The following is a 9,161-nucleotide window of genomic DNA, read 5'->3' on the forward strand; positions in this document are numbered from 1 at the left end:
AGCAGGGTCTTTTGGGGGCATCCGCTCTTCTGGTTGAAGCTGAGGCCCTGGCACTGGGAGGCCCCACAGTGCAGCCCCTAGCTAGAGCAAGGAGGGCTCCCTTTCCTGTACTCTTCCTTTCTCTGGCTTTGGGCCCGGCCTAGCCAAACAGGGAGCTCCCTGCCACCTTGCTGAAGAGCTATTTGCCCAAGGCTCCTTCTTCTAACAGAAGTTCCCTGTTGAGCCCAAGTAAGCTTGCCCTCAGCCTACAGCGCTCAGAGCACCAGGCCCCTCATCACTAACAACAGTACTTCACATTCCTTTTGTCACTTTCATGCTAAAGGGTTCCCAAAGCACTTTGCAGCCTGTCTATGCACAGAGCCAGCAAAACACTGCTGCCTCTGAGCAGAAGCCAACTGGCACGTGACAAGAGCAGGAGAGGAAGGGGTGCTTTGGCACAGACACCCAAGGCAAAGCCTGTTCCACATGGCATGTTTAAGGTCCATCTCATATAAGCTGGGCATAAGGTGTTACCATTTTGCAGTACTTTCGCCTTTAAACACTGCCCTGCTAGACAAGGAACCCCATATATCCAAGATCAGAGCTTTTGCCAGTCAGGTGTCACAAAGAACTATGGCTTTCCAGATTTATGCAAGTTGCAACAGATAAAAGTCTTATTTAGGACTTGAAGGAGAGTGAGGTACGCCCTCCTGCACACACATTCAAAGTACACATCACTAGAGAAGAGAAATGGGTGGTCTCCTATATGATACAGGAGAAGAGAGAGGCAAAAACGTGCCACTGACTAATGCACTGGCCAGACCCTTCTGCAGATGTGTGTTTTGCATCCAGTACTGGCATGAGGTCACGTTCAGGCTGCCTCATTCCTAGAATACCACGTGCCAGAAAAATCCCCCACATTTCGGTCCGATTAGCATCCTCTGCTGCTGAGAGGCCCAGGCCTGTAACACAAGAGGGAATTGTCAGGTCGGATGGAGGTACAATGTAAGAGCTGGGCAGGGGGAAAGCTTGCACGTTACCTGCCTATGCGCAGTAAACCAACTCTCCACTACGTCAGGTCTGGAATACAGACTTCCTGATCTTATTAACACTTTGTGCTCCTAGCTGCCGTAGATCCTGAAATACACCATAGCACAGGGGTTAATAACATCTGGCCTGATCCAGCCCAAGGAGTCACTGGATGTGGCCCGCAGAGTTGAAGAGCTTTGCCCTGTGTCCATGACCATATACCTATGCTGGGGCCAGGCAGCAAGGAGCTGTTCCAAGACTGGGAAAGCTTCTAGCTGTGCCTGCACCTCTGCCGCTTCTCCCTAACCTCTCAGCTCCAGTCCAACATGGGCTGCGTGGCTTCGGCAATGTGCCAGCAGCAGGGGCTTCCCCTGCATTTGCTCCAGAGCCGAGAAGCTGGGAGCTGCTTCCACACTGCCACTGCTTCTCTCAGCATCCCCCCACAATGCCCTGGTTAGGGTCCAGGCACAGCTTCCAACCCATGGAGAACTGTGCCAGGGCCAGGCAGCCTCTGCACTGCTGCCACTTCTACTTCCTCCAGTTGTGGCATAAGTGCAGTTTCCAACAGGTGGGGAGTTGCATTGGGGCTGGACAGCTTCCAGCTGTGGCCATGCTGCAGCCAGGGGATGGAATAGGGAGGGGGAGCAGGAAGAAGTGGCAGCAGCATGGATGCAGTTTGCAGGTGCCTGGCCCTGACATAGCTCCCCACCAGCTGGAAACTGCCTGCCGCATGGCCAAGGAGTGAGGGGCTGGGAGAAGAAGCAGAAGCTCCCAGCTGCCTGGCTCCAGTGGGAGCTGGGGAAGCCCTCTGCTATTGACACATTGCCAAAGCCACTCAGCCTGCATTTGACCAGAACCAAATTGTTCCATCCTGGGGCTTGTAAAAAGTTGCCAGCCCCTGCCATACAAAATCTGCTTGTGACTCCAGCAAATTTTGCTCCTCCTCTATGGATCTGTCCCTTTTAGTAGTTTACCCTTAGCTCATTAACAATTATGCTGTTCTGCAACTGTGGCTTGTCTCAGCTTCCAGAAGTCTCCAAAAAAGGTTTGGTTTGTACATGAGAACCAGACTCTTATTTGCAAAGTGCTTTCCCACTGCAAAAACACCCCAAAACCTTACGGTACAATAATTGCCATCACAACAAAATAAAAACCAAACCCAAAGGAATTGATCAAAAGCTTGAGGAAAATGGGCTCTGGAATCTGTTTAGTGGAACAACAGTCAGCAGGCATCATGGCTGAAGAGTCTAGAAAATAAATCGAATGCACAGTTATAACAAACAGATCTCCTGTTGAGCTCTTTTCCTCCATCGCCTGGGTATTGTTCCATTTCAGTAGTCTGCATTTGCCAAGTGCATTGTAATGACTCAATTCGGGGGGGGTGGTATTATGCAAAATTGTTGCACACCTTGTACAGTATGTGCCACTGCAAGATGCTCTGACTGCGGTGCTCAACCACCCATTATTTCACACAAAGCAAACCTGTATAGGTAGGATTAAAGACGGGGAGATTTTAAGGCTCAATCCTGCAGTGATGCTTACATAAGTGGGTGAGGCTCCATGCAGGCTGGGGGCATCGGATGCAACTGAGGTATAGGATCAAGCCTGGAAGATGGGTTCTGTGCCAGGTGTTTTCCAGCTGACTTGAGCAGGGCTGGACAGCCTTCCTGATAGGAACAGAAATGGAAAGTGTTAAACAACTAACAACACTTATATGAGGGCCTGATCCTGCTGAACTGAGCTGCAGATGCTCAGTCCTCTTTCAGGAACTGCTCTGCATCTTGCAGCATCAAGCCCGGAAGCCAGACACTGCTTTCTTCCTTCCCCTGAACCTCCATCCTTCAAGTCAAAGATGAGGATCTTAGCAGCATTGCTCCTGAATTGGCCCAAGGAGGGAGGGGACAGTGCAAAACACCCTCTTCTCCCTCTGAGCCAGCATGTATTGTCTCTGTAACTGGAGCTGTTTGCTGAGCCCCCAAATCACCAATCCTCTTAACACAAGTGCCAACCTACGAGCCCCTTGGCAGATAGAATGACTGCCCAAGAGTCAGAACTCACAACCCTTCTGGGAGCAGCCACCACACACTCAGACAGTCCCCTTCACTCCAGCACCACTGTCTGCCAATCTAATAAGCCAGAGGTGATCTTAGCGGCAAGCAGCTAATGGTCTTGATTTTTATGCTGTGGTTCAAGGTAGGTCAAACCACAGTTCAACACCATGCTCCAGGCTGGGGTGGCAGAACACTAGTGAGCTGTGGGGGTGTCTGTAAGGGTTCTCTCCTGCTTTTCTTTCCTGCCCGTGACTTTTCCTGCATGTTTTAAATCTCTGTGCTTCTCCCTACCCCACCGCTGCTCCCCATAACCTATCTGTTACCCGAGTGCCCATGCATCCCCACCCTGCCAGGCCTGCCCCTCCCCCTTTCTAAATGGAAGTTTTGGTACTCACTACATTTTCCTCAGTCCCCGCCCCCCAACCTCTTCTCCCAGGTCCTGTTTACTACCTCCTAGTGGACACCCTACTGTAGACTAAATCTGCAACCTCACTCCCCTCTCCACCAGTACAAACTATCAACCCTCAGTACAAACCACCACCACCTCCCAAGTGCCACAGAACCTCCTAAGCCTAATGCAGGCCATGAGGTCTGCCCGCTGTCTTCAGTTGGGATCCCACCATAAATGTAGCTGGCTTTACCACCTGAGTCATGCAAGCAAAATGTAGTCCTTAGATGCAGGGAACCAGGCCTATCTTGTATTGACCAGTGCACCAAGACCTGCTACCAGCTCCAAACAGGAGTGTCTTGACTTGAACCACTTCTAGCAAATTTTATCTGGAGCCCAAACAAAATGCCCAGGAGCTAGGGAGAACTGCATCACCCAGACTGCAGGGTTTCCTATTGCAGCTCTCCTTTCAAATGGTGCCACCCACCAGGTCTTGGACCCAAGAGGATCTGGGTCTCAAAGTATTTATCCAGAACAGTGGGAGCCAACCTTTTGGGCAGGCATGCCACAAAACTGGCACTTGGGAAGCATGCAGGGCTATTCTAATCCCCTTCCCTTGCCTGATCTGCTGCTCTGCTTTCTGCTCCCTGCCCAATCTGGTACTTTGCTTTCTTCTCCTTGCCCTATCTACCCCTATGCTCCCTCCCTCATCTACTACATGCCACACGGAGGCTGCCCATGCCCCTCATGGCACTCAAGCCACACATTGGCCATCCCTGATCTAAAAGCAGTGACACTGCATCTACACTGCTTGTGGTAGGAGCCTTGGTTACAGACCTAGAGTAGAGAAGGTTGCCAGAGACAAGGCAAATCAGGAATAATGTGTTTCTGAAATCAATCAGCTTTGTTATTCCCCCACCTTCCAACACCAAGCTTCTGCTTCAAGAAGCGGGAGCTTGGTGTTGGAAAGTATTGGCTGCCACATTAGAAAAGGAGGCAGCCATTTCCTGGTGGCAATCTCGCAGCCAGCAGGGCAAGTCCAGGTAATAAAATAATTGACTTTGATTCTGGAGCCTGCTGTGTCACCTGCACACCAGCTCAGCGGGCATGCATGGGTTGCAAAGCCAGTTAAACTGGCCCCAAGGAATAGCTCTGCTGTGCAGCGAGGTTGTGTGGGTAGCCCTGGAGCTCCAGGACAGTGCTTTGCAGCACTGGTAGAGGGGCATGTCAGGAAAATGGCTGGGACCAGTCAGAAGGCACAGTGTGAAAAGGAGGAGGTTTGCCCAAATGCCATGTGCTCCAGCTATTCTTGCCTGGTGACATGGCCGACATGGGGCTGTATTAGAGCAGCCCCTGGCCCAGCTCAGATTTTGTGCAGTACAAAGGTAATTCAGAATTACCTTTCTCCACCACTGGACTATGCTTCATGAAAAGCACAGCTCAGAATCAGGGCTTCAGGGTCACATCCTGCAAAGTGATGAATGCCTTAATGCATGTTCATGTCAAGTTTGGGCACACTGAATCACTTCAGAGCAGCCCTATGGACAGTGGGGAATGAAGGATCACAGAATCATAGAGGAGTAGGGCCGGAAGGGATCTCTAGAGGTGATCTAGTTCAACTTTTCTGCCAGAGCCAGGATCATCCCTATCCAAACATATTGTCCAACCTATTCGTAAATCTATATGGTCAACCCTGACACAACCACAAAGCATAACACCGTTACCTGCTACAGTTAAAGCAAAGGGACTATGGCAGCCAATGTCCTGCTGCTGTGAGGGTTGTTAAAATACATTAGAGAAAGGTTGGCTTGCTCCATGCCATTGCCACTGAATCTTGATGTATCCTCAAACTAGTTACGTCCAGAGCTTCCTCCAAGACTACAGGAAGCAAAAAGCCATGTAGTTTGATAAGCCTATCCCATGTTACTCAGACACTAAGACTAAGCAAACACTACCCTGCTCCCATATCTCTGTGCTGTCAGCTGTGGCAGCCCTCAGACTTCAGTCTCTTCTGGGTTCCTCTCAGTTATACTGGGATCTCTTCAGGTCTGGGACCATACATTGCTAGGTATGTTTGAAGTGCAAGCTATACCCCACTATAAATACTGCATTAATAACTGTGAATAAATGCCAGCATGATTCAGAGGCCTATACTTCTTTGACTGACAACAAGGAAGCTGGATGCTCTTTGGATACCATGATCACATCCCTGAACTGAGATACATAGCTGCCTATTCAGGTAAGCAACTCTCAGGCTTCAAAGACTAAAGCTGATGACTTTAAAGGTCAGGAAGGAATGGAGAGAGGTGGCTTTACAATTAGGGCATGGCACCTGCAGTTGGGGGATATGGAGTCCTGCCTCCCTTTGCTGGAAAATCTCCACACCTCAGTTTTCAGTCTGCAAAATGGGAATATTAATTTCCTTTGTTTACGAGACAGCTGAGGAAAGGACTGTCCCTCATGATGTCAACATGTGCAATGAAGGCTAGATCTCAGCAGGGTCTCAAGGCTTGGCCATGATATCAATAAGCCATGCTATGAAGCAGTCACCTTACTCTGAATCATCAGATAGGGGTTTTAGCCACAGGCACACTCTGGAGGAGGGCCTGATCCTACCCAACAGGATCACCACCTAGATGAATCAAGGCTTTCTGACAAGCCCCTGCACCAAACTGGCAAGCACTGGATTGTGTGCTCCTGATCAAGAGCTTGCTCATTAATACACATCTGCTGCTTCCCTAGCCATTCTAATCCCACAAGATGGTACACGCATAAAGAGGGCAACAGGCTACAGGGGGAGCCTAGACAATTGCTCCAGCCTCTTAGCTGTGGGGGATGGGATGTATGTAAGTGTAGGCTTTTTGCTTCATTTCTAGCAGTGGTTTCTCTCTTTTTGAAAGGAAAGAAAATCCACCAAACACAATAAATACAAATAAAAAAATCACAACAGCAGCAACAGAATTGAGGAGGAGACTGAGCAGCCCTGTAGCAATCGAAGCTAATGGGAATTGAGAATACTTAGCCCTGAAAGGCTCTGGACCACAATCCTGATCTGAAACAAATCTACGGTCATCAGGACCCTCAGCTCTGATGAGGACAGATCATCATGGATAGAACTGTATGCTGTTGGATGCAGAGCAGGAGTGGAAGAGGTCTAATTCACCAAACAACAGTGATTCAGGCACACAGAACGAAAGATTTACATTAAAAAATAGGTGTGGGGGGGAAACGACCCTGACAGACTTCCAAGATCAGGTGTTTTTGTAATGAAGAGACTGAGTCTGAGTGCAGGGCTGGGAGCCAGAACTCTGGGGTTCCCTCCTGAGCTCAGTCACTGATTTGCTTGTGAGTAGTTGGACGAGTCACTTCCCCTCGGTGTGCCTCATTTTCTGCATCTGTAAAAAATGAAATGAATATTCACCTGTGTCACAGGAGCACCCAGCAGTCTTGCAACTAACAGCACCATCCAAGCATCAATATTCATTCTTTGCATCTCAGGACATCAGCTCCACTGATTCCTTTAAAATCAAGCAAGCAAGCAGTCACTTGACTGTTTCATTTCACCTTCTCTAGAATATGATTGTATCCTTGGTCTAAGCATAAGGGGTAGGTAAATAAAAGCAGCTGGTGGTAAATGGACGGCAACATGGTTCTAGGAGGATATGAGATCTTTGACTTCCAGGAGCTATGAAGCCGTTGCTGCGTGGGAGCCCATGTAAAATGAGTTTGGTGAATCCCAGTCCCATGCCAAAGGGTCTGTATCACTGCACATGGTCACCCCTCTTGCTTGCTACTCAGAGCAGAGAGGCTATCATGAGCCACAGAGACAGGATAATGTCCCTAGACCAGTGATTCGCAACAAGGGTGCTACAGCACACTGGGGTGCCTTGAGATGCTTTTAAGGACACTGCAGGGTGCCATACAAAATTAGCACTGTCAGGTGTGCAAATGCCTGCCTACACAGGATTCACAATAAACCCAGAGATTTCAAATAGGATTCCAAATAGCCCACAGGAGGTCAGAGTGTTTCTGGGTTCTCTGCCACAAAAGAATTGCTCTATTATTTTTTCTCTAGTGAAAAAAAAACAGTGACTGAAAGATCACAAAAAGAGCACAAAAGCTAACAGCTGGCCCCTTCTGAAGGAGGCCTTGAGTCTAAAAACTTTGAGAACCAGGGCCCTAAACAGAGGATCTGTCCTAGGCCTTTATATGTGGAGGGGGGAGTTTACCTTGCCATAGTCTGCACTGTTCCTACCCTGGGGACACAAGGTCACCTCAGCCCTCAGGACCATCAATGCAACACCTTTCAGCAACATGAACTTCCTGCCCTGTTACAAAGCAGCAGTCAGCCCCGCTCTCCTTTGCCAGGAAAGACGAGCTCCTGCTTTACAACAGTCATCTAATACATATTGTGACAGTGCCTCAGGGTCTCTGCCACAGGCCCCAGCCCTGCGGCGCTGCACAGAGGAAGAACAGAGCTCCTCTGAGATCAGCAACAAGCTCTGCGCGCCTCCCGTGCCCCCACATCTCCCTGACCCCTCCTTCCTGCGGCTCCCAGCAGCTCTTGCTGCACCGCGTGACTTTGTTTTGTTTCGTCTTCTGAGCCTCCCCTGGCGGACGCTCTGCAGGGCCATGGATGTCTTCCTGCCTTCACTCCCCCCACTCCGGGATGACGCAGGAAACACAGGGAGGAAAATAAAAATCCCAAACCCATCAGGCATCAGAAGAGATGGGGGAGGGAGGGGGTGGGGGTCCAAGGTTCTCAGACAAACAAGGCTCCCTAATTGGCTGGGGACAGATTATATAACAAGCAAAGTCAAGGCCAGTCCCAGGAGAGAGAGAGCACTGCTGAGGCCATTTGCTCCCTCTCTGCTCGGTCCCTAGCTGTGGCTCCGCACCAGCCTGCACCTACCAGCCTTTGCATCAACTTGCTGGAGAGGCAGGGGGGTATCTGTGCAAAAGTAGGTTGCATTCAGCTCCTGGGTGAATCCAGAATTGCCCCCCTCTTCCCTGCTGACTGTAGGTTTGGGGGAGAGTGATGGAGGGCTGGTCTGACAGCAGTCACTGTTATTCTTCAACATGAAGGGAAACAGCCCCTTTGCAGAAGTACACAGCCCCACTAGATGGGGTATACAAGTTGCATGGCCATGGTATGACATCTTCCGTCACCCTGCTGCTGGGAAATCCTGTACACTCACAGGGACTGTTTAACTCCTGGACAGGAAAAACGCAGGCTCTATTCCCTCCCTTCCTTGACAACAGGCTTCAACTCTGGCCTAAAGAGAACCCCCCTCCTTCCCTTCCAGGGCTTAGAAAACAATTCAACCTCCAGGGATTCATAGATTCATAAATTGTTAGGGGCTGGAAAGGACCTCGCAGATAATCGGGTCCAGCCCCCCTGCTCTAGGCAGGAAGACAACTGGGGGTCAGGTGACCCCAGCAACGTGACTGTCTAGTCTCCTCTTGAAAACCTCCAGGGTAGGTGATTGCACCATCTCTGGAGGGAATTTATTCCACAGTCTGGATACCCTGACTGCAAAGGAGTTTTTCCTGGTGTTAAGCCTGAAGAAGCCTTCCAGGAGTTTGTATCCATTGGTCCTGGTCTTCCTCAGGGGTGCCCTAGTGAAGTTGTTCCTGATGCACTCCTCTGATTAGCCAGCCCATTCCCGAATATTGTGTCCATCATAGGATCCCAACTTTGAAGAGGATGCAGT

The 9,161-nt window shown here is 49.9% G+C and overlaps 1 long non-coding RNA gene across 1 annotated transcript in view; it reads right to left on the reverse strand.

Moving 5' to 3' along the window:
* Positions 1 to 856: 856 nt before the first annotated feature.
* The window catches only part of LOC109290426, a 28,886-nt gene continuing 20,581 nt past the window's right edge, over positions 857 to 9,161 (reverse strand). The window contains exons 3-4 of the long non-coding RNA XR_002095594.1: positions 2,551 to 2,675; positions 857 to 2,255 (exon numbers count right to left, since the gene is read on the reverse strand). This is a non-coding gene — a long non-coding RNA (uncharacterized LOC109290426). The remainder of the gene's footprint in view (positions 2,256 to 2,550; positions 2,676 to 9,161) is intronic.

This window comes from Gavialis gangeticus, unplaced genomic scaffold (assembly GCF_001723915.1).
Source record: "Gavialis gangeticus isolate Ggan-Ray unplaced genomic scaffold, GavGan_comp1, whole genome shotgun sequence".
In the NCBI taxonomy this organism is placed as follows: Eukaryota; Metazoa; Chordata; order Crocodylia; family Gavialidae; genus Gavialis; species Gavialis gangeticus.